General features: G+C 45.4%; 1 protein-coding gene and 1 long non-coding RNA gene across 6 annotated transcripts in view; both read right to left on the reverse strand.

The window, feature by feature from the left end:
- LOC135895916 (uncharacterized) overlaps positions 1-19,167 on the reverse strand; it is a 210,004-nt gene that overhangs the window by 118,506 nt on the left and 72,331 nt on the right. The gene's annotated exons all lie outside the window — the stretch shown is intronic.
- LOC135921051 (uncharacterized) overlaps positions 1-19,167 on the reverse strand; it is a 30,892-nt gene that overhangs the window by 2,828 nt on the left and 8,897 nt on the right. Inside the window, exon 2 of the long non-coding RNA XR_010570426.1 lies at positions 12,850-12,970. This is a non-coding gene — a long non-coding RNA (uncharacterized lncRNA). The remainder of the gene's footprint in view (positions 1-12,849; positions 12,971-19,167) is intronic.

The raw sequence follows: 19,167 nt of genomic DNA on the forward strand, positions 1-19,167 counted from the left end.
ATGCGAAATCATGCTTGTACGTGGTAAAAAACGTTTCGAAATAAATTTTAATTCGCAGCTCCCCTTTTTATCCCAAAGTGAAGAAGTAATATGACGCATAAATTGAGCTAAGCAAGAAAAACCTTAAAGAGGTGCGAGCACACTTTAGAAACAGCTTAATATTTAAATCTTATCTTCCATATTTCGTTGACATAGCAAGTATTCCTACATTCCAAAAAGATATCCTTGTGCCAATAAAGGTAATGGCAGCTGTACCTTCTTATCTAAAAGTGAAGAGGCAACATCCAGCATAACTTGAGCTAAGCAACAAATGGCGTAAACAAAGTGAGAGCAAACTTTAAAATCAGCTGCATATTTAAGCATTACGCTTGATATTTCAATTAGGGCAGCAGCTATTCTTATAGTACACAGAACACATCTTTGCACCAATATTGTTCCCTAGCTGTAAAACTCTACGTCTCAACTGCAGCCATATCAGTAGGAATAAATTGCTCAGGCAATCCAGTGTTTGCATATAGGCGTGTATTCACTACAGTTCTATGATAACGTCACGAAAACCAATGCTGACTGAATAGAGATCGCCTCTTCCTTTTTTGAGTAATTAGAGTGTCGTTCGTTTTAAAATGTGAGATTCGAAAGATTTGAGCAACGGCTAAATTTAGTGGAGTCAATGTAGGTTCTATGTAATAAAAGAAAAAAACTTTTCCTAGAGGGCCCATTGCTTTCTTTCAGTGCTAGAAATGGAGCTCTCGTTGTCAAATTTTTGTATATTGAACAAATTATTTATCATAATTTCTCGTATATTTGAGCCCAATGTATTGTAACTGCAAAAGCACTTTAGTCGTTTTAGGGCAGGCTCATAGGTATTCCGAATAAAACGTGGCAGCAACAGCCATGGCAATAAAGAAACGCTTCTAAGCCAAACATTTCGCTGCGCAGATCGGAGCACGGCCATTCGCAATCACTGATTTACAGCACCGTTGTGTTCACAAGCATTCAGATATCTTGGCACGTGGACTTCACTCTCACCAGAACCACCAATCAACATCACCGGAGACACCAGGTAACATCTGACAGCGCTACCATGGAACCGAATTGCTCCGTCGCGCTGCCAGCACTACGAAAAAAGGATGCGCCTTGTCCCGCGCTCCACTTGGTAGCAATAGCCGTGACAACAAAGAAACGACGCTAAGTAAAACTTTTTGGTTGCGGAAATCGGAGTATGGTCGTCGGCAACGCTGTGTTTCCACCATCGTTGTGGTTACAAGCATTCAGATATCCTGGCACGTGGACCTCACGCTCACCAGCACCGCCAATCAACATCACCAGTGACACCTGGTGACATCTCACAGCTTTTCCGCTGAACTGGGTCGCTCCATGGCGCTACCAGCACAACAACAAAGGATCCGCCTGGCCCCGTGCTTCACTTGGCAACAAGGGAACACCGCTAAGCGAAACTTTTTGGTTGCGCAGGTTAATCTTCCCTCTCGTCAGGCATTTGCCGGTTCTGTTTTGTGACGTCGGCTGCTGCCAAGGTAACTCCCGCGGTTTTCTAGCGATGCCTCGTAAGTCAGAACTTGCTCGCGATGTTGAAGCCCTCCGGCAAGAAGCCGCCGGAATCCGTGAAAGTTTGCGCATGATCAACCAATTTTATGAAGAATCCAGGGGAAATTTCACGCGCTGAGTGCTGAGAACAAGACGCTCACAAATAAAAACGAAATGCTGGCTAGAAGGTTAGCAGACCTCGAACAGTATTTCGCAGAAACAATGTCAAGATGAAGGGTGTGCCATGCACACAGGCTGAGAACTGTGTCGCTGTTTTCCAAAACACAAATGACAAGATTGGTTGCCCTGTGGCACCACCTGCCATAGACACTGTTCACCGCATCTCTGCGAAGAATGATAAACATATATTACCACGCTTCTGTCTTGCTCTAAAAAGGGTGACTTCGTAAGTAAAGCCCACAGGGTGCCTACCAATCGGGAAAACCGGCAACTCCCAGGGATACTCATTAGTCAGGAAATACTCAGGGAAATTGTGCTTCTATGGGGGAAAATCAGCTGTGAGTTTATCGAAAGGTAACGAAGTAACAAAGGGAAAGCATAACTAATCGTGTTTGATGCCGGCTGGAGGAGTTTCCAGTGTACAGTAAACGACCGGCTTTCCGGACATCCGATAATTTGGTCTGCTTCGCGGCACCGCCAGGTACCCCACACAGCCTATGAAAAGAAGGTCTGAAAGTTTGGATGCAAGAAACATTCGCTGTCGGATTTTGGGGACTTTTTGCAGGGAGCGCAAGTGCGAAACGGAATTTATCACAGCCGCCATCACCGCCATTTTGGTGACCTCGCCGCTTCGAACCGGCGCTTTCGCACGCAGGTCCGCTGGTAGCCGTAGCCACTACCGCCACAAGGCTAGGCCTGGTTGCTTAGACGTTCGCCATTAAACTTCTTGCCGTTCTGTGCCGCATTTTTCATTGCAAGAATTTGCCGCTGTCAGCAATGGCGCCGACTCCGCCTTTGTGGTGCTCGCGATTGGCTTCGAAGCCCGGAAAGCATGGCGCGTTGCATAATGCCGGTTCCCAAAAGTTAGTTTTGCTTCATAACAGCCTTGTTAGACGGTGAAGCATGCGCAAACGTATTGCGGTGAAGCATAACAAGCGTGGGAAGAGACAATTGTCATGGAAAACGGTTTGTATTTCTTCATTATGCAAGCATGCACCCATTGTCTTTTTGCAGCACGAGCACCGATATGCCTATGAAGTCGTCAGTCTTTTTTGTATGTCCCTGCAGCATGTTTAGCCTTTAAGGGTGGTAAAAGAAATGCACTCATTTTTTCCGACTCCCTGATTTTTTTTACCTTTTCGAGGCCCATAGGGAGCGATGACTGTACAACTGACCAAGAGGATGCTTCAAATGGTTCGTGGGGCGAACGTGCGGCGGAAGGAGGACGAGCATAGAAAATATCGACGCACTGAGGAATGAACGGAAAAGGAAGAGTGCCACCGCTTCTTTGAAGGTTGAGCTAAAGAAAAAACGTAGTGTTGACTGATGCCAAGATGCAGGTGTTCCTAATACAAAGTAGAGTAATCTCTTTATATCAGCGAAACCCTAATCTGTGGCGTTGTGAGCGGGCTGAGAATATCTCAGGAGAGCTGAGGTTACCATCCGTTGAGAGAGAACCTCACTTGTGACAAAGTTTTCGGTCTCACTCCAGTGAACTTGCTATCAGTTGATAGAAATACCTGATTTTCAAAAATATTTGCTTCTGTGTGCATCTTCTTTTTATTAATATTTGGGTACCTGCGACATTAGCTTCTACCACTTTCGAAATTTTTTTTCGCTGTGCATTTTACTGATCCTTCCCTTGTATTTTATTTTTGAATAACAGGAACACTACTCTTTAGTGTTCTAACTAGATTAGGTTTTATTGTTTTATTTTTTTAACAACCGTACTAGGGAGTGACACCATAGGGCGAAAGTGTCAGCCCGTCTTGACATAAAACAGAGTTGTGTGTCACCCAGACAATTTTGCAAAGGCACTGAGAGGAAACTTTGAGAAATCAAGAAATTTAGAAGTGTCAACTTGGTAGACACCCTCAGCCCGGAAAGCACGACTAAGCACTACGACTCTCGGCTTCCCCCCACCTGCAGAGACCAAAGTCTTTACTAACGACCATTTAACACAAGACAAGACTGGTTGATTAGGCCCTGGACCTAAAAAGGCAGCACAACTGGAAATTCTTATGGACGGACAACTGCCGCATCAAAGCACGAAAGACAGAAGGGAGCTGCGTGTACGTCATTTGTAGCACGTGCGACATTTGGCTAATCGCCTCGCACCTGTCCAAAACTTTTTTTGATATCCAATCAAATAAATATTCCAGTGAATGTATTTTCTTGAGAAGAACTAAAACGTTCGCTAAGTAACACCAGGTTTACCCACAAATCCCTGATAGAATTTAGCATAGGTAGCCTCTCAAAGAACTATGATAACATAATAAATTTCTTTTCTCATCTAAATAATCCTTTCACTATCATTTTTCTCTCATAAATATGGCTTACAAGCACTGATAGTAACTTATTTTGTATTCCCGGATACACAATGGAAGTATGTCTCCGTAAGCAAGTTCGGTATTGTTGTTCAGCGATCCTCGTCCAAGACAACCAGCCATGTCCTCGTCGCAATGACCTGTATTAACGCGATAGCGTTAAGGAGCTCGTGTCGCAGAAAAGCCGGTGTCGTCGGCGTCGGGTGTCGGCGTCGGCGGCGTTGACCGTGAGCGATAAATCACGGCAGGCGCTTCATAAATATTTCTCTCGCCGTAACGCTGAATCTGTTTTTTGGAATTCGATAAATGTTTTTCAGTTAACGCTACAAACACAATAATTGGATCAGTGCAGCATCCCCCATCGTCCTCTTCCGTTCGTTATTGTTCCCAACTAGATGCTATCTTCAACATAATTGCAAACGAAAACAAAAATGTCGTCATCCCTCGTGACAATTACATAAATAATACTAACCACTTTGATAGTCATTGCTCGAATTACACCAACTGCTATGCAGGATATGGCCTAGATTCATTATTAACCGTACAAACAAGATGTCATCCGTCCGGATCTCACTGATTAATAGACCATGTATAATCAAACTTACACCTACAGCAATGTGCTCGCGTAGTCACTATTCCCTGTATGGACCACTATCTTTTGTTCATTCTATTAAAATGTGTAGAGTCACCATACCATGGAAACATAAAGATAGCTAACCTTCGCACCACTATGTTCAATAATCAAATTGCGGAAATCACCTGGAACTCAATTCCTTCTAGGAAAGGCCCAATCCTGCTTTTCCAACAATTTAATAACAAGGTTAGAAGCGTGTACTGAGAGTGCACGAGACTAACACAGCATACTCACTGGTTCTCAGCCCCTAGAACCCCCTGGATAACAGGATCCCTCTTAATAAGAAGTACAACTAAACGCGATAAACTTAATAAAACAAATTAAACGCCAAGCCTTTGATGTAATCATAAAGTCGTGGTACATAACCTATTTTAGTACACTTACCAGACTCTTTAAAGAAGCCAAGCGCTCCTACTTTGAGAAAGTGAGCGTTAAACACAAATAATACCCGCAGAACCTGGGATACCATTAGAGCCTTTCTTCACCTGTCTTCGCCAAACCGCACTCTGAACAAACTTCATGCAAGAACAACGGCAGTAGCGAAAGCCACTGATATCGCAAATGAATTCAATCATTTTTCCTGTCCTAGACATGATCATTCACCAGACAGAATACCAAAGCCAGTATTCAGGCAAACCCTTAATTATGTTTACTTGTACCTAACATCACCCAAAGAACTGTCGGTTTCAATCGCTTGTTGACTAACTACAGGTCCCGGCTTTGATGAATTTTAACCTTCCCAAATCAAATTTATATTGCTACGGAACAGTATTTGCGATGACGAAGGGGCCAGCAGTGTGAAGACGACGTCGACGATTAGAGGCTAGCGAGGGTTGTTGCCTTTTGGCAACAGCCCACGCTACGGCGTATTTCTTTGTAAATATACTTGTATTTAGCTTTCCGTCTGCGTCTTCCTACGTAACTTATCTGGCAGAGGTGGACGTTACCTGTACCTCGTCAAGGAGCTTCGCATTGGACGGTACGTCGCGCCTTTTTTCATGGCTCCAGGCGACGAGAACTCGACTCAGCCGCCTCCGACACCTGCTGCCACTTCGACGACCTACATCGCTCTCCCCGCTCCCACTTATCCTGGCGTATTCTCGGGCAAAGATGGGGAATACGTCGAGGACTGGACCAGCCTGTACGAACACGTCAGCCGCAATAACCGGTGGTACCCTACTAACGTAGTCCAACGTAGTGCTTTTACCTAGGTGGCACACCTCGAGATTGGTTTCGGACGCACGAAGATGAGCTCACCAGTTGGGATTCGCTTAAACAAAAGATCGGAGACTTGTTCGGCAACACCTACGGTCCCCAACTTGCCGCGCAGAAGACGTTATCCGGCCGTGTGCAGACGTCAACAGAACCCTACGTCACATATATTCAGGACCTCTTGGCTCTGTTCCGCGATGTTGCCGGACACATGACTGGGTCAGACAAGGTTTCCCACATCCTCAAAGGCATTGCCGATGACGCCTTCAACTTGCTCGTTTTCAACAACGTGGCGACGGTGGATGTAGTTATACAAGAGTGCCGCCGCCTGGAACTCGCTAAAAGCAGACGTATCGACCAGCAGATTGCCCGTCTGCCCAACACCCCAGCGACATCTTCCTGTGCCAACGCTCCTCGTCCAAACAACACTGGTGATGTTACCAAGATTGTCCGGCGTGAGATCGAGGCCGCCTATCCGGCTGCCTTCAACTCCAGCTCCTCCAACGCACCTGCAGTCACGGTTTCCCTGACCCAGGCAGTTGTCCGCTAGGAGTTCGCAAACATGGGTCTTGACACCATCTGCTCGGCCCATCGCCCTGATACCCCCCCGCTTCTTCGATTCCGCCCCGTCCCGCATCTTATAACCCACCACGTTTCCGCGACCCATCTGAATGGCGCATTGCTGAAAACAAGCCAATTTGTTTTCACTGCCGTCAAATCGGGCACATTTCTCAGCACTGTCACACTGAGTTCCCCGACCCGGTCTAATTATACTGCCTACTCTCGCCCCCCAGGTGGCCCTTCTCGTCCCTAAGCCGCACACTCCGATAACGCCACCATTGATTCTCCTGCGCCTAACCACCCCTATTCTCGTTCGCCTTCGCCCCAACAACGACAGTCTAGCTCTCCCCAACCCCGTTGCTCCTTTTCGCCGACTCCCTTCGGACGCCGCTCCCAGTTGGAAAACTAGACGATGCAGCGCCTAGAGGTGACGCTGCATCAGAATTGCTCCCTATGCCGCCAAATTCTCTGCTGACATTGCCCACGGATCTGAACCTTCTTGACATGCATGTCGACGGTGTTTCTGCATCTGCCCTTGTAGACACTGGGGCGCATTTGTCGGTAATGAGCGTTGACCATCGTAACCACCTGAAGAATATAATCACGCCCGCCACGACGACTGTTGTCCATGTCGCCAATGGCGAAACAGCCCCGGCAATTGGTATGTGTGCCGCCCGCGTCTCGTTCGCCGATCGCTCCACTATCGTGATATTCCCAGTCATCGCCTCCTGACCCCACGACATCGTCCTCGGCTTAGACTTCCTCTCCACACATCCTGCTCTCATCGACTATTCCGCCATTACTCTCCGCCTTGACCTGCCTGTTCTGGATCCCGCTGAACTACACCACATTCGCCTCAGTTCCGTCGACATCGTTCGCTTGCCACCTTCGGCACTGACTTACGTTGATTAAGTGTCATCCCCACTAGTGCTCGACGGTCACTACATCGCAGCTCCTATGCGAGACGTCCTCCTTACACACCGGAACACAGAACCTCATACAGTTTTTTCTATTACGGCGAATTGCGTCTGCCTGCCAGTGGTCAATTTTGGCTTAACGACACAGGTGCTGCCACGCGGGATGTCTCTGCCCAGCTTTACTCATTCGAGCATCACTCAGTAGCATCTATTGCAGTAGACGACAATTCAGCCGATCCTCCTCTACCATCGCTGTCGGGAACTTGTGCCATCGCCGACACACAGAAAATGATTGCGCCCTACATGCCGTCCGAGCACGCTCGTGAGCTGTCCCGCGTTCTGTTTTCCTACCACGATATTTTTTACTTTAACGACCGTCCTTTGGCCCAAACTACCGCTGTTAAACATCGCATTATTACAGGCGATGCCCCTCCTATTCATCCCCACCCGTATCGAGTGTCACCAGCTAAGCGTCAAGTTATTCACGCAAAAGGTCGCAAAATGCTTGCGAAGACCATTATTAAACCATCATGTAGTTCATATGCGTCACCTGTTGTACTGGTAAAAAAGAAGGACGGCTCATTGCGCTTTTGCGTGGATTATCGGCCCCTAAACAAGGTTACCAAAAAGGACGTGTATCCCCTACCTCGGATTGATGAAGACCTTGATTGTCTCCACGGCACTCGCTATTTCTCCTGTATTGACCTTCGCTCTGGATACTGGCAGATTGCCGTGGACGATCTGGACCGCGAGAAGACTGCTTTTGTGACACCCGCCAGTCTTTATCAATTCAATATGATGCCATTCGCTCTATATAACGCTCCTGCCACTGTTGAACGCATGATGGACTCCCTTCTTCACGGTTACAAATGGTATACGTGCCTGTGCTACTTGGACGACATTATAATATTATCCGCAACGTTCGCTACGCAACTCGAGCGTCTGTCACCAGTCCTCGACGTTTTTCGTCAAGTCGGTCTGTAATTCAACGCACTGAAGTGCCAATTCGGCCATCACCACATTACCGTCCTTGGACATCTTGTTGACGCGAACGGAGTGCAACCGGACCAAGGCAAGATCCATGCTCTTCCACCTTTCCCTGTTCCGAAGGGTGTCAAGAATGTGCGCAGCTTCATCAGTCGTTGTTCGTACTTCCACCGTTTCGTGAAAAATTTCGCGGCCATAGCGCGACCCCTAACCCACCTTTTGAATAAAGACGCCCCTTTCCAGTGGGGCGATAACGAGGCCTCTGCATTCTTGCATCTAATCGACCTTCTCAAAACGACTCCCATTCTGGCCCATTTCGATCCTTCTGCGCAAGTCCGTACTGATGCCAGCGGTCACGGAATTGGCGCAGTACTGGCACAACGCCAGCGCGGCAACGTCCGTGTTATGGCTTGCGCCAGCAGCTCAAGATAAGACCGCGCGACCGCGCTTAGTCGCCACATGCGCATATTAGCCGTAGTAGAACGCACTCCCCCCGTCTCCCGGTGCCTCGCGCGCGATGGGCTCCTCTCACCCTCGGAGCGCAGCTAGTCGATCACTGAGCGTTAGTGTCTGGCCGTAGTTTGGGCGTTTCCGAAGCTCTGCCCATACTTATATGGCCGACCCTTTTCCGTTGTCACAGACCATCGCCCGCTTTGCTGGTTATACTCAGTGAAAGATAGTACAGGAAGACTTGGTCGCTGGGCTTTACGACTCCAAGAGTATTTGTATTCTGTCACCTACAAATCTGGCCGACCACACAAGGACGCTGACTGCCTGTGTCGCTACCCGGTAGACGAGCCTGACGACGCTGACAGTAGTACCGCCAACGGTATTTTCTCTGTGTCTGCCTTCGCTAACATTGCCGATGAGCAGTTCCGAGGCCTACCGCTGCGAGCACTCATCGAACGTCGGCGCTCTACACCTACCAACGCATCCGTTCACCGATATGTCTTCCATGGCGGCATTCTGTGCCGAAGGAACTTCCTCCCTGACGGATCTGCTCTTCTTCTTGCCGTGCCAAAACATCTACGACAGACTGTGCTCTTTGAAATGCATGACGCACCCACTGCAGGACATCTTGGAGTAACCCGCACGTACGACCGCGTCCGCCGCCGCTTCTATTGACCTGGTCTCGCACGGTCCGTCCGACGCTATGTTGCTGCCTGTGGTCCCTGCCAGAGTCAGAAAACACCTCAGGTGCTACTTACCGGTCATCTCCAGCCGATCACCGTGCCTGTGGAACCGTTCTTTCGTATTGGATTAGACCTCCTCGGTCCTTTTCCCACGTCATCCTCTGGGGACGAATTGGTAGCCGTCGCAACTGATTACGCCACCCGATACGCTATCACGCGGGCTCTCCCTCCGAGTTGCGCCACTGACGTCGCGGACTTTCTCTTGCGTGACAGTATCTTGCTTCGTCGCCCCCCGCGACAGCTGCTTACTGACTGGCCGTGGTCGTAAATTCTTCTCGAAAGTTATCGCCGACGTTGTGCGTTCCTGCTCCACTCAACGCAAGCTGACTACCTCACACCATCCTCAAATCAATGGCCTAACAGAGCTATTCAACGGTACTCTTACCGTTATGCTGTCCAAGTACGTTTCCAAGGACCACCACGACTTGGACATTGCCCTTCCTTACGTCACATTTGCGTATAATTCTTCCCGGCATGACACCGCCGGATTTTCTCCATTTTATCTTCTGTACGGTTGCGAACCGACCTTGCCCCTTGAGACGGCACTTAATCCTGCTGCCATCTCAGCAAGCGGGTATGCGCACGACGCCATCGCCCTCGACCATGCATGCCAGCTTTCCCGTACTCGACTGGCGGCCTCACAAATCACGAATCACCATGACGTAAGCTTTTCACTTGGTGCGTGCGTGCTCCTGTCCTCACCCACTCGTCACGTCGGACTTTCAGAAAAGCTCCTCTCGCGATACACGGGGCCCTACCACTTGCTGCGCCAGGTGACGCCTGTGACGTGCGAAATTGCTCCTGTGAGTTCAACCGCGTTCTCTACTCTGGCATCTAGTGATGTCGTGCACGTCAGTAGGCTCAAGGCCTAGTACACTGCTTCCGAGTCCGGTCCTTAGTCGCTCCGTGATGGCGCTTTTGCCGCCGGGGGTAGAGCTACGTAACAGTATTTGCGATGACGAAGAGGCGAGCAGTGTGAAGACGACGACGACGATTAGACGCTAGCGCAGGCTGTTGCCTTTTGTTCAAGTGCGGCGTATTTCCTTGTAAATATACTTTTATATAGATTTTCATCTGCGTCTTCCTACGTAACATATCATCTCATACCATCGACGTACTTTCGCTCATTGTGAAATGATCCTCAAAACAGGCGTTTTCCTTGTCGAATCAAAACACGGTAAAATAACTCCTGCATTAAAAAGGGACAAAGAACTAATTTCAAGCTGCCACGCAGTCAGCATGCTATCCCATTTAGTAAACTTACTGAGAAACTATTTGTAAACCGCTTGCCAAACTACTTTCACAAATTTAATCTTCTCTCGCCTGAGCATCTTGGGTTTCGTAAAGGTTATTCGACTGAAACAGCTAAAACATCATTCACTGAAAAAACACATGCCCTTGACCACGGCTATATTGTTGGCTCAGTTTTCTTTAGAGCATTTGAAACCATATGTCATAACATTCTTTCGTAGAAGTTGGAGGCTCTGTGCATTCGTGGCCAAGCTCTTTCGCTCATCCACAGTTTTCTAACAGAACGCAAGTGGTAGATTTCGGTGGTTTACTGTTACGTACTAAATGAGTCACTAGGGGTGTCTCACAAGGCTCGCTCTTAGGCCTTTTACTTTTCCTCGTGTACAATAATGACCTTCCTCACTGTTTAACCAGCACTTAATATATACTGTATGCTGACGACACCACCATATTTACTAATAGCAAATACATCAATACTGTAATAAACAGACTAAATTCTTACCTCAACAAGTTACCTGCATGGTGCAGAAGTAATAAACTTCGGATCAACCCTTCCGAAACGCAGTTTGTGCTTTTTCATACACAAACTTTCATCGCACCCTCACTACAGCTCATGTTCTTTCACTTGCACGTGAAGTTGTGCTACCTTGGCGTGAAACTTGACCATCACCTTAAATTTAACTTGCATGCTGACATGATCTAAAAAATTGCTTTTGGAATAAAAGCGCTAATATTAACGCGCTCACATTTCGCACAAAACATAAGAACTTCACTTTATTACACATTTAGACATTGCCACTTATAATACTGTATCTCGGTTTGGGGAAACACATATTCCGCGCAGATAACACATCTAGAAATAAAAAAAAATCAAGCCTTGACGATAATTACTTTCTCCACTTACATGTCACATGCAGCACTAATTCTCACTTCCTTAAAGATACTACCATTACACTATATGCTTCAGCTCCAATTGATCTTACTGATATACCACACACTATACCATGCAGTCATTTTAGATACATTTATTATATCTGCTCTTAACAACACCAAAAATATGAGATTTTCCTCTGGCAAGAGCTTTCACTCTCTCAAGAGGGCACTAATTATACAAGGTTTACTGCCCTTTTTATGGCTAGTTGATACTGGAATAAACTACCACTCCATAGTAAGCCTGCCGCACAAACAAAACTCAGGAGAGATAGGAAGAAATATGTACTAACGACACTACTGGCAACAAACTCAATAATATTAACATATATTGTATACTAATTGATTTTACACTTTCCAGTGCTTCTGTATTTGCCTAATGTATCGCTTTTATTCTCTATCTCCTATTTCCTCTTTACTTTTTCTTTCTTAGAAATCTTAGGTATTTTGTTTCTTCTGTACTTGCCTAATGTATTGCTTCTATGCTCTGAATACCATTGTCTTTCTTAATTTTTCTTAGATGTTTTAAGTTTTTCGTTCAACAGTATATATGTGCCTTCTACTTGGCATATTGTTAGCATACTTCTGTTTCCAATTATCTGCTACATTAACCTCGTGTTTTTTATATATGTCATTCCTATTTTTCCCTAACTGGTCAATTACTACATTTATATTTGCTGATACGAAATAGCTCTTTCATTTGCTTGTGTTTGACTTCAACTATTGTAGACACCCTTCTTGTACTTGATTATCTGCTTCATTAACTTAGTGCAATCTGATGCCTGTCGCTGCAATGTTGTCATAATGTATTAAATCCTATATTGTTAAAGTGCTTATAAAAGATCCACCTGACAGTTTTTGCAACTCCGGGACCTCCTCCTCTACTAATGATGACTGATGATGAAATCAGAACTGGCTGTTTTGCATGAAAATTGACATTGCCGCCTAGAAAGAAAACATTACTGTAGCATTTTCCAGATGTCGCAAGTTCATTGCGTGCATGAAAATAGTATAAATTTTTCGTGGCAAGTAATGCTGAACTACATAGAATATATAAGCAATGCTATGGTGATATATGTATGTATATATATGTATAATAAAATTATACTCACCCTACACCAGACATCCAGCCATGAGTGCTGTTCTCTCGGAAACAAGTCCATCTCATGCACTGCTTTGTCTCATACGTTGCCTCTCCAACTTCATATGCTCGTCCTCTGAAGTAGCACTTCCCTTTATAGAGATGTAATATATAATTGCACCATCTTGGCAGCTAGTAAAACAATATAATAGAGTATGATATATACGGTCACTCGACATGGAGGCATTCATATGAATGGTTGAGTCCTAGCCTCACCAGGCGAAGTATGTACAGAAGTAACTCATCACGAAAACGGCTGGTCCCACAGCCTGAACGTGAGTAGAGGCACGTTTCTCTCTCTCTCCCTCTCTCTCTCTCTCTCTCTCTCTCTCTCTCTATATATATATATATATATATATATATATATATATATATAAACGAGAAGAAAGGGGGTTAACCGAGGGACCCGATAATTATTAGTCATATAATGAGTCAATTATTAGTCATATAATGAGAAGCGAAAAATGAGAGAATAATGAAAAGACGTTCCACGTCCGCCGCCAAGGTCTGTGAGTGGGGGCGCTGGCTAACACTCCCAGGGTTCTACTAGTACACATAAATACCCAAGAAAGTGGATGGGGAAACGCCGCCGCGGTAGCTCAATTGGTACAGCATCGCACGCGACATGCGAAGGTTGTGGGTTCGGTTCCCACCTGCGGCAAGTTGTTTTTTCATCCACTTTAATTTCCATTAATTTATCATTGCTTTATTTCATTTATTAGGCACATACAATTTCCCCTATGTTGTACTTGGTGTCAGTGTTTGTTGGCTTCTCATTATATGACTAATAATTATCGGGTCCCTCGGTTAACCCCCTTTCTTCTCGTTTATTACATAACGAGGGTCTCGAATCCGGCAACATTGATGCCTTCAGGTAGCATATGTGGGTTTATTGACCAGTTGCCTTCACCCGAAAAGATCACGTTCTCGTGACGCCTGCGGCAAAAAAGACGTTCCACGTCCGCCGCCAAGGTCTGTGAGTGGGGGCGCTGGCTAACACTCCCAGGGTTCTACTAGTACACATAAATACCCGAGAAAGTGGATGGGGAAACGCCGCCGCGGTAGCTCAATTGGTACAGCATCGCACGCGACATGCGAAGGTTGTGGGTTCGGTTCCCACCTGCGGCAAGTTGTTTTTTCATCCACTTTAATTTCCATTAATTTATCATTGCTTTATTTCATTTATTAAGCACATGCAATTTCCCCTATGTTGTACTTGGTGTCAGTGTTTGTTGGCTTCTCATTATATGACTAATAATTATCGGGTCCCTCGGTTAACCCCCTTTCTTCTCGTTTATTACATAACGAGGGTCTCGAATCCGGCAACATTGATGCCTTCAGGTAGCATATGTGGGTTTATTGACCAGTTGCCTTCACCCGAAAAGATCACGTTCTCGTGACGCCTGCGGCAAAAAAGACGTTCCACGTCCGCCGCCAAGGTCTGTGAGTGGCGGCGCTGGCTAACACTCCCAGGGTTCTTCTAGTACACATAAATACCGAAGAAAGTGGATGGGGAAACGCCGCCGCGGTAGCTCAATTGGTACAGCATCGCACGCGACATGCGAAGGTTGTGGGTTCGGTTCCCACCTGCGGCAAGTTGTTTTTTCATCCACTTTAATTTCCATTAATTTATCATTGCTTTATTTCATTTATTAAGCACATGCAATTTCCCCTATGTTGTACTTGGTGTCAGTGTTTGTTGGCTTCTCATTATATGACTATATATATATATATATATATATATATATATATATATATATATATATATATATATATATATATATATATATATATATATATATATACATATATATATATATATATATAGTGCACTGTGCTGCGTGCATCCTAGAACCGGCTGTTGCTAAGAGCCTCAATCAATCTCGTTATAATATGTATATATATATATATATATATATATATATATATATATATATATATATATATATATATATATGTACATAAAAGGTGGGGAGTTGAAACCCGAATAGGATGGTGGCAGGAGTAAAAGCGGGCGGGGACAGGCGTATAGAGGAAAAGGTGTCGTACAATAATTATAAACCTGAAACCATGAAAGACTGTAATAATTTCAGTAGTAGGCAGGGAAAAATTGGAAATAGAGGAATAGGTGATGATAAGGAATTAAGGTAAGTTGGTGGCACGATGTGTTTTGTGCCTCGGTTCTTGATATGACAATTTCAAATTTAAGTACCAGTTTTTAAAGATTCTAAGCTGCCACATGCCAAATTCATTCCCATCGGGTGTAGGCATTTAAACTTGTGTATGAGGTATGATTGCGTACATTTCCTCTTCCGAGGGGAACGGAAATTTGTAGTATATAGAGCCTTGCTTTGTCGAATGTGGACTATGTTCAATGAAGAGGCTGGCTACTGCTTTAGGTAAATTGTGCTATGTATCTGCTCGGTGACCGTTGAGTCTTGTACGATTTTGTTGTCCAGTCCCACCTATGTATTGTTTGCTACAAGCGGCACATTCTGGACAGTAGACTATGTTGCTTAATGAGTAGGTGAAACTCGAAGTTAGGTTGTGTGAGTAATTCGACGCTGTATCTTTTACTGTAGTTGCAGATTGAATATGTTTGCATGTGGAGCGCCAGGGGCGGCCACAGGGGCCGGCTGCTAACTTCGTCTTTGTCGTTAGTTTGGCATGTACAAGAATATCCTCAAAATTTGTGTCGCGTCTGTAGGCTACTCTGGGCGGATCGGGAATAGTCTTATCAGATATATGGTTGCTGCTGAGAATTTGGTAGTAATTACGGAGAATATTGTTCGCATATAGAAGTGCGTTTGAGAATTTAGTAGCAAGAAGAGGCGTTGTTGTTCTTGTGAGCCTAGAGCGGGGCTTGAGGACCTAGACTTGATGAGTTTGGTTGCATCGGTGTAGGCTTGTTGAAGGGCACTGTTTCGGTAATTCCTGTTTGATAGTTTTTTTTTTAAGCTGATCAAGTCTATCTTTGTAGTCATGGTTTTCAACGCAAATGCAACTTGGTCGTGTGGCTCAGCCTTTAAAAATGTCTTGTTTGCAATGTCTCGAATTGGCTTGTAAATTCTAGGTACTGTTGTTTGTCGAAAGGTTGCCTATACAGCATTGTCTTTAGTGTCCCATTGCCAATGAATATTGTTGTCTCCAGAAAGTTTATACGCTTCGTTGAAGATTGTGATCTGAATTGTATTGTTGGGTGAAAAGAATTTAGAAATACTACATATTTTTCCAGACTGTCTTGCCAATGTCGCAATAGCATGAATATCTCGTCTATGTACCCTAGGCATGTGTGGGGCTTCGCAGTGCAGCGTGATACGAAATCACTTTCTTGAATCCCAATTAATATGTTTGCGTAGGTTCGTCTAAAAGGCATACTCATACTTTTTCCATATATTTGTAGGTAGTAGCTCTCCTAAAATTCCACAGAGGTATGTGTTAAAACTAATTCAAGGAGAGACAAGTTGACTTCAATAGAGTGTTGTGCATTGCGTTTAGACAGCGTTTTTTTATCGAACATAAACCGTCGGGGATGGGAATGTTGGTATACAGGGCCGTGACGTCTAGTTGTGCGAAAATTATGCTTTGGGGTATTGTTCATTTGGCATTAATCTCCTCCATAATCTCCTTAGTTGGCATGGAAATCCAAAATCAAGATTGGGGCTGACAGATGAAATACCACATAGTGGTATAAAGCCTATGAACAGAGATAAGGGGCCTCAGAACGGCAGGCCAACGTTTAGATAGGAGGCCCTTTTTTGGTCCTGGGTATGTTAGCTTTAACGGATTAGTAGAGTGACGTCACGTGCGGTTGTTGTCGGTGGTGGCTCGTTGTAAAGGGAGAGACTTCAAAGGGAATGAGCGCTGTCATCTGGCGTCTGTAAGCGTAGTTCCCAAAATGAGGGGACAAGAGCGGGGGAGTGGGAAGGCGGCGACAAAAGAAATAAAGAAAAGGCGAGAAAAAAGGACACCAAGAGCCGCTCGCCCAAACGCACGCACAACCATAACAACTGTCGCTCGCCCTCTACAAAACAAACACCGCTCACTAATCTAAATACTAACGGACTCATGAAGTACAATGAGGAGACCAACAAGCTCAACTCATTAATTTTCAACTGAGAACACTTCCGCAAGAACGTTGACACAATTCACCGCGCAGAAATATCCGAAGCACCACATGGACACCTAGCTTGGGACGGCTTCCATTTAAACCGGAAAGGAATACAGCTGGTTTGTCAACGCATCAAATCCTTCATTAAGGACAAGTACAGAAAAACACTCTTTAAACATACCCCAGATACCACCCCAGCGACTCTGCCGACTTTGGGACCATGAACAACACAACTGTGACAGTCACCTCAGGAACACTCGGAACACAGCAGAATGTGAAACGAGCCACAAGAGAAAACTATTCCGAAAACGGCATCAACGGCCGTGCAGACTGACACAACTGTAACAGACTACAAAAAATCCACTACCAAAGTGTTCACACAGTCACCTACACGCGCACCTGCACACGCCGAAAGTCAAACAGAAACCGAGCTGGAATTAATCGAGGCCATACGGTAGGAAACTTGCCAAACAGAAACACACCCCACGCACATCTACCCACAAAAAGACAAATAAATGACAGCCATTGCGAGCCGATAACTCTTCTCTGCCACGTAGCACCGAATTCTTGCAGGTTAGAGAAGTTACCAAAAAAGGTGGGAGCTACACCTACCGTCTCAATAGGTACACAGTCTGCACAGAGAACATTAAATCCCTAAAGGTCTACCAATTGTAACGATTTCACTAGGACACAGCCGGTACAACCCATTTATTGCTACATTCATCCGGCTAACCTCGTCATCATTACCCAGCTGGCGATGTGCATCGCCACACATTCCCAATCGGCTGTCCTGGCCCGCACGATCATAATACGGTAGCGCGTTCCCATTTGAAGCCTCTTCTACTTTTTCGCTAGGTCCTTAGTATAATATCTGCAGCAGTCCTTACTATCTAGTTATCTTGACGGCTTAGTAAAGTTCTGTAAAAGGTGTTTTCGAATTAATTCCCTTTTGGACGATAATTTACGAATCTGGTTCAAACTCTAGCATCTTTGTGTAATGTCTGCGGTCAAAATGCTTTTTCTTTGTCGCTCTATATTTTTGTCACTGTTGAGAAGTCTTGGGATGTTCCTTTAGATCAATTTGCTTCACCAAGCCCAATTTGTGGTCCGCTGGCAGCCATGAACCCGTGCCAAATTGCGCAATGTGTGGCCTGCATCCCAGGCCTGCTGCATATGATCTGTTGTGTTGCGCAACGGCTGCTTCCAAGGCACATTTCGAGCCGCCTATGAATTCGGGGTATAATTGTATGTACATTCTAAAGTCCCTTACCATTCTCGCTGCGAGGCAATTCGCTTCCGGATGGTAAGGTTCTGGAAAACGAAGGGTGCTACTCACTTTTTTCAGCCCAAAGTCGCAGGTTTTAGTTTTTAAATGCTGGGCCATTGTCTTCGACTCTGACATTCTTGAAGAGTTTTCCTTCCAGCAATGATATCACGCAGTTTGCGTCCTCCTTTCCAGCTTTGGTGGCGACAAAACGCGTGCACTCATCCACGGCGACATGGAATGCTGGCGTCTTCCTAACTCCCTCCCCCTTCTTTTTAATTTAAGCAAAATCAAGATGAACAAACTCGACAGGGATTTCGGAATACTTGGCTTGTACTTGGCATTAACAGGCTGACAGTGACGACAAGTTCGCACATAATTTGTTATTTCTTCTTTCATTGTTTTCCAAGTGAGACGCTGGGCTATAATGTGGAATTTCTTCCAGAATCCGTCAAGCCATCCTGGCTCTGGACTAGTGTGTTAAAGCTTCAGGACTGTTGGTACCTTGGTCTCCAGGACGTATAATTTTCCGTTCTTTACTGCCATATTCTTTGTGCCTTCCCAAAACTGCAACAACAGGTTTGCCTTTCTAGTTGTAGTTTCATACGGCAAGTAGCATCGCATCTCGATGTTTCTGTCCCTGGCGATGTATTACGTCAAAGCTGAATTGTCGTATTTCGCTACCTCATAGAGCTGTTCTGCCCTTTGGCTGTGATAGCTCTAACAGGTACGTCAACGGCTGGTTGTCTGTGAACAGCTTGAAGTGGTTGCCTTACAGATAGCTTCTGAACTTTCTCAAGGCTAATGCCACTGCCAGTGCTTATTCCTCTGTCGTTGCATAATTTTCTTCTGTCTTCGTAAAAGTGGAAAAATAGTAACCTACTACCCTCAGCTACTTTTCTTGGTGCTTTGTG

Source organism: Dermacentor albipictus, chromosome 8 (assembly GCF_038994185.2).
Source record: "Dermacentor albipictus isolate Rhodes 1998 colony chromosome 8, USDA_Dalb.pri_finalv2, whole genome shotgun sequence".
In the NCBI taxonomy this organism is placed as follows: domain Eukaryota; kingdom Metazoa; phylum Arthropoda; class Arachnida; order Ixodida; family Ixodidae; genus Dermacentor; species Dermacentor albipictus.